The 19,682-nt window shown below is 41.6% G+C and overlaps 1 protein-coding gene across 2 annotated transcripts in view; it reads left to right on the forward strand.

Moving 5' to 3' along the window:
• The first annotated feature begins 35 nt into the window (after positions 1-35).
• The window catches only part of KIDINS220 (kinase D interacting substrate 220), a 171,940-nt gene continuing 152,293 nt past the window's right edge, over positions 36-19,682 (forward strand). For both annotated transcript variants that reach the window (XM_045010686.1, XM_045010685.1), the window contains exon 1: positions 36-158. The gene's annotated coding sequence lies outside the window, so the exon portion shown is untranslated. The remainder of the gene's footprint in view (positions 159-19,682) is intronic.

Genomic DNA, 19,682 nt, shown 5'->3' on the forward strand with positions numbered 1-19,682 from the left:
ACAAGGAGGAGGCAAGATGGCCGCCGCCGCCGCCGGGTGCAGGTGAAGAGCCCTTGGAGCTGCCGCCGCCCGCGGACCGGAGCCAACCGCCGCCGCCTCGGCGGAATCTCCCGGGACCGGAGAGGCCGCTCGCGGGGGCCGGTCCCGCCGGCTCAGGGGTAAGTAGCGGGGGAGCGCGGAGCTGTCATACAAAGGGCGCGACGGAGCCGCCTTGACCCCTCGGCGGCGGCTGCCCGCTCTGCCCTGGCTGGGGCTGGACACTGCCGAGACCGCGGGCGGGGGTAACGTCCGGGCCCGTGCGCCGTTCTCTGCCCGGGGGCGCGCAGCTCTTCGCTGCCTGGGCTGGGCTGGGCAGGGCGCGGTGAGGCTGGGCAGGGAGCGGCGCCGCCCGCCTGCTCTGTCCCTCCAGCTCCCGCAGCCGCGCTCGGCGCTGGGGGGGTCGTGTGTGTAGGGCAGAGCAGGGCGCTTCCCGAGCCCATGAAAGGGCCTGGCCCTGGGCCGTTTACACCCCTCCCCCTGTGCGGTGAGTGGTCATTTACACCCCTCCATTCTCCCCCCCATGCAAAGAATTGTCATACAGACCTTTCCCTCCCCTCTCTCCCCCCTGCTGGGCATTTTCATTTACACCCCTCCACCACACCCATGCACAAGCACAAATTTAATGAACAGCCCATGGGATACTACAAACATGAACAAGCTCGGCTGTCAGCCACACTAGAGCATCTGTCTTCTAATGTGTTTTTTTCTTTATTATTGATAATGTGGAAAGACAAACATGGTCTTGATGCAGATTATAACTCTCTTGTCAAACCTGCTTACCCATGCTAGTAACCACCTCCCAAATAAACCTTCCGCATGCCATGTTGCAGAAATTAAAACAATAAAATAAACAGAGCAGGTGGAAAGACAATATAGCAAGGGGAAAGGGAATTGCTTTTCAAATCCAAAAGGCATATAAAAAGTAAAAGTAATTATTGATTTACTAGGTAGATGCTTTTTAAATGTCTAAAATATATTTGAGAGTCAAGGTGGATGAGGTAATATCTTTTATTGGACCAACTTCAAGACCGTTAACATCTATTAGGTTAATAACGTTTACATTATAGAGACTATGTCATTTGAAGGACTCATTGAAGTGAATTCATAGATTATAGTACAGGGGTGAGCAAACTACGGCCCCATAGGACTTTGGATCTGGCCTATGGGATTGCCACCCCTGTGGCGCCGCGGGCCCTGTGCCACTCCCAGAAGTGGCTGGCACCATGTCCTTGCGGCCCCTGGGGGATGGGGGGGCCAAGGGCTCTGAGTGTTGCCCTCACCTGCAGGCACCACCCCATGGGAACGGGGAGCCTTGGCCAATGGGAGCTTCAGGGGAGGTACCTGCAGGCAAGGGCAGCCTGCGAAGCCCTCTGCCACGCCTCCCCCAAGGGCTGTAGGGACGTGGTGCTGGAGCAGCACAGGGCCAGGCAGGGAGCTGCTGCCACCCTGGAGCTGCTCCAGGTAAGTGACGCTGGGCTGGATCCCACACCCTGAACCCCCCCCTGCATCCCAACCCCCTGCCCTGAGCCCCCTCCAGCACCCCGCACCTCAACCCCGTGCCCGGAGCGTCTTCATACACCCGTACCCCTCCTCCGCCCCAACCCCTTGCCCTGAGCCAACCAGATGTGGCCCTCGGGCCAAAAAGTTTGCCCACCCCTGTTGATGATGTTCGTCCATCGTTGTCGATGAAGACCTCAACAACTCATTCTTTCGATAACTGGACTCTGTGCGTCCGAAGATGACTGATCAGTCCGATTCAGGCATGGAACGTCCTGTCACACGTTGGGCAGACATGTGATGGCACTGTCGATGATGTGCGGGCAGCTCTGGACTTGCGCAGTAATCTAACACATTTTCTGTTTTTCAGCTTGTTAGTAATAGAAATATGAGAAATTAAGACGTCTCTGTGGATTTGAAATCTCATTAAATGATAAAAGGAGATGAGCTAAGAGTAAACATGTAAAGATGGGAAACTGACAGTCTCTGCTGCAAGGAGTTAGTCTAAATCATAGATAGCACAAGATCCAAAACAAAACAGCTAAATAGGAAAGTCATGATTTTTACATAAGAATGGCCATATTGGGTCAGACCAAAGGTCAGTCTAGCCCAGTATCCTGTCTTCTGACAGTGGCCAATGCCAGGTGCCCCTGAGGGAATTAACAGAAGAGGTAATCATCAAGTTATCCATCCTCTGTCGCCCATTCCCAGCTTCTGGCAAATAGAGGCTAAGGACACCATCCCTTCCCATCATGGCTAATACTCCATGAATTTATCTAGTTATTTTTTGAACCCTGCTGTAGTCTTGGCCTTCACAACATCCTCTGGCAAGGAGTTCCACATGTTGACTGTGCATTGTGTGAAAAAATACTTCCTTTTGTTTGTTTTATACTTGCTGCCTATTCGTTTCATTTGGTGACCCCTAGTTCTTGTGTTGTGAGAAGGAGTAAATAACACTTCCTTATTTACTTTTTCCACACCAATCATGATTTTATAGACCTCTATCATATCCCCCCTACATCGTCTCTTTCCGAAGCTGAAAAGTCCCAGTCTTATAAATCTCTCCTCATACGGCAGCCATTCCATACCCCTAATCATTTTTGTTGCCCTTTTCTGAACCTTTTCCAAGCCCAACGTATCTTTTTTGAGATGGGGCGACCACATCTGCACGAGTATTCAAGATGTGGGCATACTATGGATTTATATAGAGATAATACAATATTTTCTGTCTTATTATCTATGCCTTTCTTAATGATTCCCAACATTCTGTTAGCTTTTTTGACTGCCGCTGCACATTGAGTGGATGTTTTCAGTGAACTATCCACAATGACTCCAAGATCTCTATCTTGAATGGTAACAGCTAATTTAGACCCCGTCATTTTATATGTAGAGTTGGGATTGTTTTCCCATGTGCATTTATCAACATTGAATTTCATCTGCCATTTTGTTGCACAGTCATCGAGTTTTGTGAGATCCTTTTGTAGCTCTTTGGAATCTGCTTGGGGCTTAACTATCTTGAGTAGTTTTGTATCATCTGCAAATTTTGCCACCTCACTGTTTACCCCTTTTTCCAGATCATTTATTAATATGTTGAATAGGACTGGTTCAAGTACAGCCCTCTGGGGGACACTACTACTTATCTCTCTCCATTCTGAAAACAGACCATTTACTCCTACCCTTTGTTTCCTATCTAATCAGTTACCAATCCACGGGAGGACCTTCCCTCTTATCCCATGACAGCTTACTTTGCTTAAGAGCCTTTGGTGAGGGTCGTTGTCAAAGGCTTTCTGAAAATCTAAGTACACTATATCCTGAATGTGATCTAGAAAAGCATGTTGTCAGCAAGAAATAATGTGATAAGAACATTATTAAGCAGGCTTATTTTCTGGCCCACAGTTTGGTTCCACTTGGTCCAAAGATCACACAGAACAGATTATTCTTTCTTACTACAGTCATTTGAGATAGTTCACATTGGTACTTTTGTTTGCTTTGAAACTTTTTATTTTTCTTTAAAAGAATTGTTTGAAACCGAAAATGACATATTATAGTAGTAATTACCATGCTTTCATTATGTAGAAGTTTTCAGTGTATTATAGGAAATAGGTAGTGCAACATTTTACTAAAATACAGATGTATTGGCTCAATCACTTGTCGTTCATCCACCAATATTTAAATTCTATCTTAAGAGTGCAAGACTTTTCTGGCAAGATTTATGCTTTATAAACTCTTGTCACATACTATTCATGGGTCTATTATCTGCTAGATGTTTATTTTCTTTTAATGTTTGCTCTTTTTATTAAGCAGGGAAGTTAGACTTCTAAGATAGTAATTACCAATTTTTAGCCTTTGCTTAAAATATGTACTGCATTTGCTTTGTTCCAGTCTTTTGGTATCTTCCCAATTCTCAGTGACTCTTCAGAATTTTTTTGGCTCTGATACATAGTTTTTATAAAGGCTGTCTTATTTCTCCTTATTCCTTAACCAACTCATTCAGCTATGGAGAGGAAAAAGTGCTTTCAAATGCTGAGCAAAGATGACAATCAACATAGGGTATTAGTCAGGAGGGGAATTGAGACAAGGGGGAGATGATTCAGGAGAGGATTATTGTGGTGTTCTCACAAACATTCATCCTCCCTTTTCCTGAGGGCCAGAATTGGATCTCCCCAAGCCCTTGTCTCCAACCTCTTGTCCATCGTTTGGCAGGAGAGCTGTATGAAAATGTGACTAAAATTAGATGTTAATTAGAATTCTGGCCCCAAATCTTATATTTGTCCTCAGGACCTACTGAAGTGTATTTAAAAGGAGGCACTACTTCTTCCACATGGTACCTGCAACATTACCTAGTTAGATCATTCTTACTGTGCTACAGTACTGGTTATTATAATACTCCGGTACTTCCTGGTGAAAATGGTTGCTGCTTTTCTATTCCATATGACCAGTTAATGTTGAACCCTCTTGCTCCTCTCACTGTGTCAGGCAGTCCCTGCTCCAACATTAGCTATTCCTCTTCATCTATTAGTATCCAACCCATCTGAGGGTCTATGTCAATAAATCATATTTATCATCAATTGAATGACCATTAAATACATTAGGAGCAAGAGAAACATGAAGTAAAGTGTAAGTCCACTATTAGCATGGAAGGAAAGCTAATAACTGATGACATCAAGATGGCTGAGGTATTTGATGCCTGTTTTGCTTCAGTTTTCACCAAAAAGTTTAATCGTGACCAGATATGTAACACAATTACCATTAACAGCCAGGGGGAAAAACACACGCCAGAATAGTGAAAGAACAGGTTTAAGACTATTTAGATGAGTTGGATGTGTTCAAATTGGAAGGTCCTTATAAAATTCATTCTGAGTACTTAAGGTACTGAAGCAATCTTGGAACTATAAGCAATTATCTTTGAAAACTCCTGGAGGAGGATGGGTGAGGTCCCAGAAGACCGAAGAAGGGCAAATATAGTACCTATATTTAAAAAGAAGAAAGAGGATCTGGGGAATTATAGGCTTGTCAGCCTAACTTCAATGCCTGGAAAGTTACTGGAACAAAGTATTAATGTGTAAGCACCTAGAGGATAATGGGTTTATAAGGAATAGTCAGCATGGATTTGTCAAGAACAAATTATGCCAAACCAACCTAACATCCTTCTTTGACAGGGTTCCTGGCCTAATGGGTACGGGGGAAGCAGTAAACATGTTGCATCTTAATTTTTTTAAGGCTTTTCACACAGTCACATATGACGTTCCCATAACTAAGAAACTAGGAAAATGTGGTCTAGGTGAAATTACTGTTAAGGTGGAGGAAAGACTGTACCCAAAGAGTAGTTATCAACGGTTTGCTGTCAAACTGGAAGGGCATGTCTGGTGGAGTAACACAGGGGGCAGTCTTTGGTCCGATACTAGTCAATATTTTCATTAATGACTTGGATAATGGAGAGTATTTGTGGATGACACCAATCTGGGAGGGGTTGCAAGCACTATGGAGGACAGGATTAGAATTCAAAATGATCTTGACAAATTGGAGAATTGATTTGAAATCAACAAGATGAAATTCAATAAGGACAAGTACAAATTACCACACTTCAGCAAGCAGAAAAAAAAATCAAATGCACAACTACAAAGTGGGGAAGAACTGACGAGGTGGCAGTGCTGCTGAAAAGGACCTGGGGGTTATAATGGATCACAACTTGAATGCATCAATGTGATGCAGTTGTAAAAAAAAAAAAGCTAATATGATTCTGGGGTGTATTAACAGGACTGTTGTATGTAAGACATGAGAGGCAATTGTTCCATGATCCTTGTCCTTGGTGTGGCCTCAGCTGGAGTACTGTGTCCAGTTATGGGCATCACACTTTAGGAAAGCTGTGGACAAAATCGAGAGTCCAGAGGAGTGACAAAAATGATAACCTTTTCTCATAGGTAAAGTTGTCTAAATCTTAAAACAGACACGCAAACACCGGACATGTTCAGTCTTGAGAAGCAAAAACTGAAGGGGGACCTAGTAAAAATTTTCAAATGTACTAAGGTCTGTTATAAAGAGAAGAGTGATTAATTGTTCTCTTTGTCCACTGAAGTTTAGACAACATTTTAATGTTTAAACATTAAAAAGGTTGTAGAGCAGTTTTTAAACTAGGTGATGGGGGAAAGCCGACTGCTGCAGAGAAGCGTGTGGATCGGACACAGACTTCTCTTAGGGGAGAGTCTGATGATAGAGAATCTCCAGGTTATAGTCAGGAGCAGAGGAATGAGAAATATAATGTAAGGGCCGGATCAGATGATGAACAGTCACATAAAAAAGAATCTGGCACATCAGAAAAAGGCAGGCTAATAAACAGGGACAAGTTTTTAAAGTGCTTGTACACAAATGCCAGAAGTCTAAATAATAAGATGGGTGAACTAGAGTGCCTTGTGATATAAAGGAGGATATTGATATAATAGGCATCACAGAAACCTGGTGGACTGAGAGCAATCAATGGGACACAATCATTCCGGGGTACAAAATATATCGGAAGGACAGAACAGGCCGTTGCAGGGGGAGGAGTGGCACTATATGTTAAAGAAAGTGTAGATTCAAATGAAGTAAAAATCTTAAGCGAATCCACAGGTTCCATAGAGTCTCTATGGATAGAAATTTCATGCTCTAGTAAAAATATAACATTAGGGATCTATTATCGACCACCTGACCAGGACAGTAATAGTGATGATGAAATGCTAAGGGAAATTATAGAGGCTATCAAAATTAAGAACCCAATAATAGTGGGGATTTCAATTATCCCCATATTGACTGGGAACATTTCACTTCAGGACGAAATGCAGAGAGATAAAATTTCTCGATACTTTAAAATGACTGCTTCATGGAGCAGCTGGTACGGGAACCCACAAGGGGCGAGGCGACTCTAGATTTAATCCTGAGTGGAGCGCAGGAGCTGGTCCAAGAGGTAACGATAGCAGGACCGCTTGGAAATAGTGACCATAATACAATAGCATTCAACATCCCTGTGGTGGGAAGAACATCCCCAACTGCCTACCACTGTGGCCTTTAATTTCAAAAGGGGGAACTATACAAAAAATGAGGGGGTTAGTTAGACAAAAGTTAAAAGGTACATTGACTAAAGTGAAATCCCTGCAAGTTGCGTGGGCCCTTTTTAAAGACACCATAATAGAGGCCCAACTTCAATGTATACCCAAATTAAGAAAAACTGTAAAAGAACTAAAAAAGAGCCACCGTGGCTTAACCACCATGTAAAAGAAGCAGTGAAAGATAAAAAGACTTCCTTTAAAAAGTGGAAGTCAAATCCTAGTGAGGCAAATAGAAAGGAGCACAAACGCTGCCAACTTAAGTGCAAGAGTGTAATAAGAAAAGCCAAAGAGGAGTTTGAAGAACGGCTAGCCAAAAACTCCAAAGGTAATAACAAAATGTTTTTTAAGTACATCAGAAGCAGGAAGCCTGCTAAACAACCAGTGGGGCCCCTTGATGATGGAAAATACAAAAGGGAGCGCTAAAGATGATAAAGTCATTGCGAAGAGAAACTAAATGGATTCTTTGCTTCAGTCTTCACGCGGCTGAGGATGTTAGGGAGATTCCCAAACCTGAGCTGGCGTTTGTAGGTGACAAATCTGAGGAACTGTCACAGATTGAAGTATCAGTAGAGGAGGTTTTGGAATTAATTGATAAACTCAACATTACAAGTCACCGGGACCAGATGGCATTCACCCAAGAGTTCTGAAAGAACTCAAATGTGAAGTTGCGGAACTATTAACTAAGGTTTGTAACCTGTCCTTTAAATCGGCTTCGGTACCCAATGACTGGAAGTTAGCTAATGTAACGCCAATATTTAAAAAGGGCTCTAGGGGTGATCCCGGCAATTACAGACCGGTAAGTCTAACGTCTGGTACCCGGGCAAATTAGTTGAAACAATAGTAAAGAATAAAATTGTCAGACACATAGAAAAACATAAACTCTTGAGCAATAGTCAACATGGTTTTCTGTAAAGGGGGAAATCGTGGTCTTACTAATCTATTAGAGTTCTTTGAAGGGGTCAACAAACATGTGGACAAGGGGGATCCGGTGGACATAGTGTACTTAGATTTCCAGAAAGCCTTTTGACAAGGTCCCTCACCAAAGGCTCTTACGTAAATTAAAGCTGTCATGGGATAAAAGGAAAGGTCCTTTCATGGATTGAGAACTGGTTAAAGGACAGGGAACAAAGGGTAGGAATTAATGGTAAATTCTCAGAATGGAGAGGGGTAACTAGTGGTGTTCCCCAAGGGTCAGTCCTAGGACCAATCCTATTCAATTTATTCATAAATGATCTGGAGAAAGGGGTAATCAGTGAGGTGGCAAAGTTTGCAGATGATACTAAACTGCTCAAGATAGTTAAGACCAAAGCAGATTGTGAAGAACTTCAAAAAGATCTCACAAAAACTAAGTGATTGGGCAACAAAATGGCAAATGAAATTTAATGTGGATAAATGTAAAGTAAGTAATGCACATTGGAAAAAATAACCCCAACTATACATACAACATGATGGGGGCTAATTTTAGCTACAACGAGTCAGGAAAAAGATCTTGGAGTTATCGTGGATAGTTCTCTGAAGATGTCCACGCAGTGTGCAGAGCGGTCAAAAAAAGCAAACAGGATGTTAGGAATCATTAAAAAGGGGATAGAGAATAAGACTGAGAATATATTATTGCCCTTAAATAAATCCATGGTACGCCCACATCTCGAATACTGTGTACAGATGTGGTTCTCCTCACCTCAAAAAAGATATTCTAGCACTAGAAAAAGGTTCAGAAAAGAGCAACTAAAATGATTAGGGGTTTAGAGGAAGGTCCCATATGAGGAAAGATTAAAGAGGCTAGGACTCTTCAGTTTGGAAAAGAGAAGACTAAGGGGGACATGATAGAGGTATATATAAAATCATGAGTGATGTTGAGAAAGTGGATAAGGAAAAGTTATTTACTTATTTCACATAATATAAGAACTAGGGGGTCACCAAATGAAATTAATAGGCAGCAGGTTTTTAAAACAAATAAAAGGAAGTTCTTCTTCACGCAGCGCACAGTCAACTTGTGGAACTCCTTACCTGAGGAGGTTGTGAAGGCTAGGACTATAACAATGTTTAAAAGGGGACTGGATAAATTCATGGTGGCTAAGTCCATAAATGGCTATTAGCCAGGATGGGTAAGGAATGGTGTCCCTAGCCTCTGTTCGTCAGAGGATGGAGATGGATGGCAGGAGAGAGATCACTTGATCGTTGCCTGTTAGGTCCACTCTCTCTGGGGCACCTGGCATTGGCCACTGTCGGTAGACAGATACTGGGCTAGATGGACCTTTGGTCTGACCCGGTATGGCCTTTCTTATGTTCTTATGTTCTTATGTTCTTAAGAAGTACTGGGCTTAATCTGCAGCAAGAGAGTGTTGAGTGGGGGGTTGAGGGAGAAGATTTACATCCAAGTCAGGTGGTGTTGCCCAGCAGTGAGAGTATGGGACTGGCGGTAGGGGAACCCGGGCCCTGCCTGCTTCACCAGGTTCCAACCCAGGGCCCTGTGGCCGACAGGTCACATATGTGGCCTTGGGGCGGATGCTACAAGCCTACTCCCTGGGTCACTTCCTACCTGTTTCTGAGGGGTTTCTCCCTGATGGTGATCCAGAGACTCTTCTCCTTCAGTCACTGAATTGTTGGCAGAATATCTTGGGGTTGATATCCATGTAAACTAAAATGGCTGCATTTACTGTAACGTAATCCAGTGCCTTTATGCAATCTAGGCCCCTGTAGGCAGCTTGGATGGATGGGGTTATGAGGGTGGACCAGTGTTCTTGCAGCTAGCATGCCACTATGACTATCCGCTCAAAGATGACCAAGAACACTTCTTGGTTGTCCCCGGGGCCCATTTTTGAGAGCCTGTTGGGCTGCCTGGTGGGAGAAGGACATTACCTGAGGGTTCTGATGCCATGGCATTAGATGCACCCTGGGGCTGCAGAGCGTTGCTGCCTTCTGAATTAGGTATGGCTGTAGTTCCTGCTGCTTTGCCACCAGCTCTTGGAGTAGCTGCTGCTGCTGTTGGGTCGCTTGCTGTTGCTGCTGGGCAGTGGCTGACCCTGCTGTTGCTGGACTGCCTTCTGTTGTTGGCTCTCTCCTTGGACCGATATGCTGGTACGTCTGCTGCCCGTCTAACGGGACTGGGCTGGTGCCTGCATTCTCCACCAGTTGTCACCGGGGTGGGATGGGGAGAGCAAGGGATTTGCGTCAGAGTCCAGTGGTATCGGCCTGCAGTGAGAGTCTGTGCGTAGGGAAACCCAGGCCTGACCTGCCTCATCAGGTTCCACCCCAGGGCCCTCTGATTGGCACATTAGATATGTGACCTGGGGGCAGATGCCACAAGCCTGCTCCTTGAGTCACTTCCTACCTGTTGCCAGGGGGGTTCCCCTTACAGTGATCTGGGGGCCCACTGTTCCCGGTCTCCATGGGGTGGCTCAGCAACAGGGTCTCTGCAGGAGCAAACAGTTTAGGACTGCTCCCTTACTCTGCCTGGCTTTGTGGCTTCCGTTGTGAACATGCCCATCTGGGTAGGGCCTTCTGGGCCCAGAGTTCCTCTTTAATCCTTGGTTCCCCGATGTGGGCTTATATACCCCGTAACATGGATATGTCGATTAGATATAAGGAAAAATTTACTTAATATAAGAGTAGTTGAGCTCTGAAATAGGTTTACACAGGAGGTTGTGAAATTCCCATTGTTGTAGGTTTTTAGGAACAGGTTGGAAAAACCCCGGTCAGGGATGGTCTAGGTTTACTCGGTATAGCATCAGTGCAGACAGCAGGATTTGATCACTTCTGAAGTTCCTTCTAGGCCTACATTTTTCTCTGATGCTATTATTGTAAAATATGGAATGATAGGGAATTGTAATCACTTTTGGCTCAATTCTGCCACCCTTATTTATGTTCACTAGTATGTTACTTTGTAGGTACTTATTTTCAATTATTTCCATATATTTGCACAGTGAAGTACTCCTCAGTGTAAGTAAAGGTGGAACAATCTAACTTTTACAATTAAGACTAGAACTGAAAGAATCTTCAGTGCAGATTTTTCATAATTGATGATAGCAACTTATTAACAAAATACAATAGAATAATATCTAGTAGGTTGAAGTTTGTTAGGATGTAAGGTTTACTGACTATTGATTCTTATTAACATTCTCCTGTAATAAAATATTACACACAAATGTGATTATATTGTGTCCCAATATCTATTTTTCAGCTTTAAATTCAGATTTGAGAGAATACAACTTTTGTTTTTTCAACATTCATTCAGATACTGCATTTAGATATTTATGTGTGCCTACTTTGTAGCAGATTTTCTTTATTCTGCAGCAAGCACTGTCTTCCTCTGTGTTGCCATTTCAGATCTTTTTGCAGGTAACTGAAAAAGGCATCTGCCTCTGTCAGCAATGGAGGAGAGGGAAGGTGGTTTTTGTAATAGAGACAGAAGAAAAAATATATTAGGGAGAACAAAATGAAAACATTTCACAGTATGTGATCTCTCTTAAATTTAAATTTTTAAGAAACTAAATTGGTGTTTAACTTTATGACATATTCATTAAAAAAAAAAAAGTTTACTAAGTAATGCTACAATTTACTGTCCGAGTTGCCTAGTCTAATTTTAAACATTCAGCTACTGAGATGGGCAAAACTCATCTGTGATTTAAAAACACGAGAGATCTGTGAGACAGTATATTGAGTGACTGCAAAGGTTAACATGAAATAGCATTTTTTTCAATGTATGGAATTTGCAGCTGGTGTAAGTAGGATTGTGAGAGTAAATAGAAGCTTACAGGTTTTGTTTGTCAGGACCTGGTCAGCTAGCTTTAGGAGCTCTTGCAGTTTAGATAGACTAAATTTTTGGTAAATCAGCAAATCATTGCAGTTTTTACTGAGAGTGATAATCTCTTTCGAAGCTCAGGAAATGTGAGCTTTACAAAAACAGGTTAATCTTTGCCCATATATCAAGACCTTTCCATTCCTTATCTAACCCCTCAGTGTTCTTAGTCTCCTCACCCTCACTTTGGTGTTTTAAGGTGTGATCTGATGTCTCAGGCTTTATAGTCCCAGGATGTTTAGGGGTTTCCATAAATGGAGAAGTTTTAAATTATGGCAAGGAGCAGATTCCCTTATTTTGAATTGACTCCTCAGCTACTTAGGTCCCTTTGCTCTTCTGGTTAGAGAGGAGGTCCTAGGGCTAATTCCTGGTTCACTTGTCCAAGTGGGGATTGCCTTCCCAATATGTTCCTGGTTTACTTCATAGAGGCACTTGTATGGACCTTGAAAACCCTACACCAGTGCCTCTTTAATGTGCGCCTCAGGAAATAATGCACACGTTGTAATTAATTGTGCAGTTAAAGGAGTGTGTACATAATAGAGGCACCCGAGAGGGACTTAAAAATAAGTGGGCATGTTCCTCCCTGACTGTTGGAGTGATTAATTCAAGTTTTTGTTTTTCCCCTTTAAAAACTGTAGGAAATTAAATGCAAAAAAAGTTAATGAAATATTAAGATGTCATAGATAAATAGTAAAAAGTAAAAGTTAAGGTTTCTGTTTCTATTGCAGTTGTCTTGGTCATGTTGAATTGATGACCAATTTCTATTTTTTCTTTGTTAAATATGTAGCTAAATACAACATCTGGGTCAAATATTTGCTTGACAGTGAACCTGCTTTTGTGGGTTTGTGTCAGGTATGTTATGTATGTAGCAACCCTTACTGTTTCACAGCTAAGGGTATGTCTACACAGCGGACATTAAAGCGTGCTGCTTTATAAAACCACCTCTGTGAAGGGAATAGTTCCCAGTGCTGTAGTGCTATCTACCCTGCCACTTTACAGCGCTGAAACTTTCTTCGCTTAGGAGTGTGTTTTTTTCATACCCCTAAGCGAAGAACGTTTCAGTGCTATAACTGGCAGTGTAGACAAGGACGTTTGGGACGTTTTACGTATGTATTATTTTTCTAGGTTTTTAATGTATAAGTGAGGGATTGGGGCCTGGGCGAGTGAGGATGAATCTGTATAAGGGTACAAGTACAACTGCTAATATAACAGATTTTACTGACAGGCAGCTGGACTATGCTTTCTGTGTTGTAGGATACATTCTGACAAAGAAGTATAGCTTGTGATGGAAACTTTGTATGCATCCTGGCTCAATCTATCAGATTTGTGTTCATAGCGCATAAATTTTCAGTTACGATGTATAATTGCTAAAAATTACCCTAAATCTAAATTAAAAACAAATTACCCTTTATCAGGATCCACCTTTCTAACAATTTTTGTATAGACTATATGTTTCTTGAAAATGTCAGTCAACAATGAAAAGTAGTACTGCTATGGACAAATTTCTGCCAGAGCCCGGTTTCAAATACCAGTGGATTGATTTGAATCAGCAAGCAGGAAGCATTCATTTAAATAATGGATTTTAATCTTGTTTTGCATTTGTACTTTTAAATTATTTTCCTTAAGAAAGGATCATTCTCATTGGTAAAAGTTGGTGGTATGTTTTGCTAATCAGGAGGATGTACTATATCTATATACATTTATATAAGCAGTTATACAGCTTAACATACTTTTTTTAGACTCTTAATTCAATTTTCACAATTTTTATTATGTTAGAAAATGATGGACAACACATCTTGTTTACTTAGAGAATGATCTGTTTTTTACTTGTGGTTTGTGTCAAGCTGCATTTGAATGGATATTGAAATTTAAATAAAAAATGCACAAAGAGCATTTTAATTTTTGTATTGAATAAAACTACATTAAATATGCTGGATGCATAAAAGAGAGAGTTTATCAAAACCTGTTTTACATTTAAAAGTTTTATTACACAAAGGAAATATTATCTGTACTTATTGTGTCTAATTGAATGGATTAACTGTTTCTGGTCATCATGTTCTTCAAGATTTTAGAACTAGTCAAGCTCATCCGCTCACCTAATTATTGTTCATAGACTGGAAGAGGAAAACAAGCTTTCTTGCTTTTTCAGCTGACATTTGGTTTCTCAACTTTGAATGAACTAGTTGAATCAACTGAAATCATTTCAAAATATTTTCTCTGTACCTGTGGAAGAAGCTACTGAAGTCAAAATTAATTTGGTACTTCAACAAACTCTCCACAGGTTCAGTGGTTTGAGTTTATATAAAACTTTGACATCACAGATTAACTGCTTGAATAGTAAGATTAGGCCTTAACATAGGGTTGTCATAATTTCAAATTTAACATTAAGTAGGTTTATTTTAAAAAAGAAAAATAAACATTTTTTATTTAAATAAATTTTTGTATTAACAAAACTTGATCTCCTACTTTTAGTGCTAACAGGAATTTGTTGCATTTTGAGCCCAATTTAGAACGCAATCCTAATTTATGGAGTTGCAACCGGGTGCCTCCATATGTCGAAGAAAAACTCAGTTCTCGCTTTCTGTTTGGGTGCAGCAAAATCAAATACTTTATTCTTTCTCTAGTAATTACAATAGAGGGAGAGAGTGTCCTAGGAAACAGGGTTGCCCCTTGTCCCGGACAGGTCTCTCTCAATTAGTAAACAATCACAGCAAGCATTTATACCTTTGTTACAGACAATAGCTAGCAATCCTGGAGACAGTAAAAAGAAAACATTTGCATTTGTTTATACATAAGCTTCTTTGCTATCTTATTTGTCTCACTACTAGAAAAAAAGCAAGACTGCATATTGCAAGGTCGTAATAACTTTCACACAGTTCACTCTGTCTTACATTATCTTACTTCTACAAATCTCACATCATTAGGGTCACAGGTAGCCTAACTCATGCTAACTTAACTAACATGCATTTAAGATCCCTTCAAATCCTTATTAATTATTAATTGGCTTCCACACTCCCCCCTTTTGTACTTCCAGTACAACAAATATTTCAAATCTCAATTTGCATTAAACCATGAATTTCAGATTCTATAACAGATATGTCAACCTGAGGGGTTTTCATGGGATGTAATGACAATGCATGATTAGCATGAACATGAAAGGTATTATTACTATCAGTACGTCTTTTACAACAACAACAACAACATAATCCTACACCAACTAACAACACTACAAACAATAACATTCCCATAGGAATAAAATAATGGGGTTGTCGTACAGTTTTGGTTGCAAAGCACAATACATCATACTTAGTACATAAAGTAGACACTCTATAAGCTGTATGAAAGGCATTCTTTTCAGCATGATATATATTCTGAAGCATATGAATTTGCCCTCGCAATTCAGAGATTCTTTGAACCTCTGGTAACAATGAAAGCAAATTCTGAAACCGAACAGGCACTACTCTAGTCCAATTAAAATATACCTGAAATCTAAGAGCTACTTGCAACATTCTATCTGCAGGCCAGTAAATGATATGATTGCCTGCAGCAGTGGTAAGATTAATATGTATATCTTGTAATGTGGTGGCATTAACGTACACACAGCTATCATTAGCCTGAAAAAGTGGGTGTCCTGTCAGGGTAGTTCCGTGACCTCTACCCTCCCAGCAAATAAAAACAGGCGCTTCAGGATTTGGGAACAGAGTAGGGTTTTGAGCTAATCGGTTTGGACACTCATTTCACCAGTGTCCCTCCTGACCACAAAAGTGGCATGCAGTGCTTCCAGTCGGGGCAGGATTCTGGACAGGATACGAGGAACCCCTTCCCATACCTCGCCCACGACCTCGTCCCCGTCCTCTTCTCATTCCCCCACGACCCCTGGTCTGATAAGTTTGTAATTGTAAAGCCATAAGTTTTGTTTCACTATTTTCTTTCTTCTGTTCTATGCAAGCTGTACAATGATTGGCAACTGTCACCAATTCTGAAAGGGGTTTAGTTTGCCAGCCAATACAAATAGTTCTTAATGGTTGCTGAACTTTTGGTAAGAGTCCCTGAACAAAAGCAGCTCCTACCGCTTCTCTGGCATTTTCAGCTGGATTAGTAATTCCCGAATGCTGTTCAAAGACCTTTGTCAGTCTATCTAGATAATCAGCAGGGGATTCGCCTTTGTTCTGTTTACAGTTAGCAATTTTCGTCCAATCTGTTTTCTTAGGACAAGCTTCTGCAATAGAGGTTAAGAGATTGTTCCTAGCCTCTGTCAATTCACGCCCAATTCCAGGGTCGGCAGCAGGCCAATCTGCCTGTCTGATAAGCCGTTGCTGAACTTCAGCTGGCAGTACAGCTCGTAAAAGTTGATTAATATCTGCCCAAGATGGATTATAGCACTGAATCACTGTCTGGAGCTCTTTTCTAAACTTTACTGGCTCCTCCCTGATTTTAGGAAATTCTTTCACCAAGTTTCTAAGATCTCCAGGCGTCCAAGGGGCATGTACCTTAACTAACCCCCCTACAGCTCCAGCTCCAGGCAAGTCTCTCAAAGGAGCCTGGAGTGCCTGTGCCGTGCTTCTAAGAAAGTAGCCGGCATCGTTATCAGTAGAAGCAGGGTTAATTGGGCTACTGGAATCATTCAGTAGTGAAGAAGAGAATTCTTCCGAAGAAGGAGAATGAACAACTTGTGCAGTTGCTATCTGCGGCGGCGATATTACCACTGCCTGCATATTCCGAGAAGGGGGAGCAGTGGGAGGAACTGGCTGCGGCTGTGGAATGCTGCTAAAAAAATCCACTATGTCCTCAGCAGTCTCCTCCTCACTTTCAGCCTTAACTAATTGGGGATAAAGAGAAGCAGAGGGCTGTGCCCGAGCAGGAAGACATTTGGATGTCTTACATTTAAGTTTTAAATCCTGTACTTCAGTTTTTAATTTTTCCTGGGAGTCCTTCAGACTCCGCACCCGAGACTCATGGAGTCTCTTTGTTGCTTCCTCCCACCAATACATAAACTGCTCCCACTGCGCATCAGAGGCTTGTGAAGTAAGGGTTCCTCTGAGGTATGTAAGTTTATCTAACTCAAAGGTACCTTGTAACGGGCATTGTTTAAATGAATTTTCATGCGTGTACAGATTCCAATCATTTAAATACCTGCAGGTTTTAGGACCATAATGTACGTACATGTAATATGCTGGGGTACCCTTAGGGGGTAAGGTGGAAAGTTTAGACTGTCCCTCCCCCATTTTCCAGTCACACCAACTGAGGGGGTGCCCTGTCCGCGCTAGCGGATCAGAATATAAGGATCTCTCCCTACAGGGTACTCACACAGGAGAGACTCACAAGGAAGACTACGACTCTCTTACACCTCCCTTCAGCATAGAGCATCGGCTAGTCTCTGGGAGACGGCGCCACTTACTCTAATTGCATTCAGTGAGACGAACAGATTGTCAGCCCACACAGAAGGGAAAGGGGATGGGTTCACACATTCCTAGACCCAGGCAGCTTCCTCGCCGGACTATGCCAGGCTGAGTCAGCCCACCGTGGGTCGGATCTCCTAAAGATCCACTAGTTACCGGGCTTGCATTAGAGCAGTCCTGATCATTAGCTTCCGCTTCACAGGGTACTCTGGGCGTCTTCCGATAACGATCACTCACACTGGTGTACACACACACACACACACACACCAAGGCCTCTGTTCTCTTTTTAACCCTTTTTTATCTCTTTTTATCTCCTTTTTAAATTTTTTTTTTTTTTTTTTTTAACCACGATGCATCTTTACCTGGTCCGGACCAATACCATGAGGCGGTATGACAACCCCTCTTGAGGCGGTAAAAACCCCTCAGCACCGGTGCATTCTAATGCATTTACCTATGCATTACCTTATGCATTTACCTTGTTGGCCAACTCAGCAGTTCCCAGTACTGCTATAAACTAACCTTATTGGGGCCTCTCCCCAATACCACTCTGCATTTGATCCTGCTGCACAGTCAATAAGTTCAGATGGCGTGAGCCCAACAGAGACAGACGTTCCCACAGACAGTCCTCCTCCGACACCCCAATAGAGATTTCAAAAGGTCTCTTACCTCTATTGTGGCGCCATGGGGTTCGAAGGGGAACGATCCGTAGCAGCCGTCTGTGTATCCGTGGGCGTTGCCATCCCGGACGAGCCCCCAAATTGTCGAAGAAAAACTCAGTTCTCGCTTTCTGTTTGGGTGCAGCAAAATCAAATACTTTATTCTTTCTCTAGTAATTACAATAGAGGGAGAGAGTGTCCTAGGAAACAGGGTTGCCCCTTGTCCCGGACAGGTCTCTCTCAATTAGTAAACAATCACAGCAAGCATTTATACCTTTGTTACAGACAATAGCTAGCAATCCTGGAGACAGTAAAAAGAAAACATTTGCATTTGTTTATACATAAGCTTCTTTGCTATCTTATTTGTCTCACTACCAGAAAAAAAGCAAGACTGCATATTGCAAGGTCGTAATAACTTTCACACAGTTCACTCTGTCTTACATTATCTTACTTCTACAAATCTCACATCATTAGGGTCACAGCTAGCCTAACTCATGCTAACTTAACTAACATGCATTTAAGATCCCTTCAAATCCTTATTAATTATTAATTGGCTTCCACACATATTTTCTTCATAGAGTCCCCAATCAGGAGGATCACTGCTCCATTTCAATAGTTTACTGTACAGATGTTGATGAATCGCCTGTCTCAAAGAACTTGCAAGAAAAAATGGCTAAACAAGGAGGAAGAACAATTTAGAAATAAGGCTTTATTATACTTTCAGGGTTTTATTCCTAAAAGGAGAGAGTCTTAATTTTAGGGAGGTAATTATTTTATGTCAGTGACATGTGGGAGCCCTAAACAACAGTTTTACTGTGCTGTTAAGAAATGGTTTATTTCATGGTGCTTAGCATTTCAAAAAGTGAAACTTCAAAGTGCATCTAACATAACAGATTTGTTAAGCCACTGTTGATATATTTTTCCCCTGAGGAGTGCAAAGTCAGTTATTTTGCTGTTTCTTGGATTAATTGATATCTGAGGGATAAAAATCTACATTAAATCAGAATGTCAACCAGTTGAATAATTTACAAGGCTGTGCACTTATCTACAGTGCAACAGGTCTGTCTTTGCACTTTTGAAATGTGGAAGTTAGTGACATTAAGGGAAGAATCTTTCTTTCAGTAGGGAGGCATGCTGAATACTGTTTTCTCTCAGACTCCCTGTAGAATTGCTAACTGAGAATTTGCTGATAAAATGTTGACCACAAATACATAATGTAATTTATTCTGGAAACATTCATCATTTTCTGCTAATAAATTTTATTTATTGCACTTTTTGGTATAGAAATATTTGTTCCTCTTGTGGAATGTTTTCAAGAAAATGCCAGAATAAAAATATGTACAAAATGACGGAGTAGAAGACTAATCTGCAGACTTTATTAAAAAAAATAGTTTTGTTGGAATTACAAAATATAATTTTAAGTTTTCAATATTAACTGAAACTGAGAAGTTTTGTGTTTGCAGTGCCTGTTGTTGCAATGGTTGAATAAATGTTAATGTGGCAAAGTCTTTTCCTTATTGGGCTATTAAACCCTGATACAGCAAGATTCTTAACCCTTGTTTAACTTTAAGCATGTGAATATTCCATTTGGCATGGAATTAAGTACCTTGTGAATTGGCGCTCTAGTGCTAAAAACGGATGGAAGTATTATTTTATTTAGGGCTAGTCTATACTGTGGCAGTGCTTTAACGTGGCTTGTGTAGTCATGGCA

This window comes from Mauremys mutica, chromosome 3, assembly GCF_020497125.1.
Source record: "Mauremys mutica isolate MM-2020 ecotype Southern chromosome 3, ASM2049712v1, whole genome shotgun sequence".
In the NCBI taxonomy this organism is placed as follows: Eukaryota; Metazoa; Chordata; order Testudines; family Geoemydidae; genus Mauremys; species Mauremys mutica.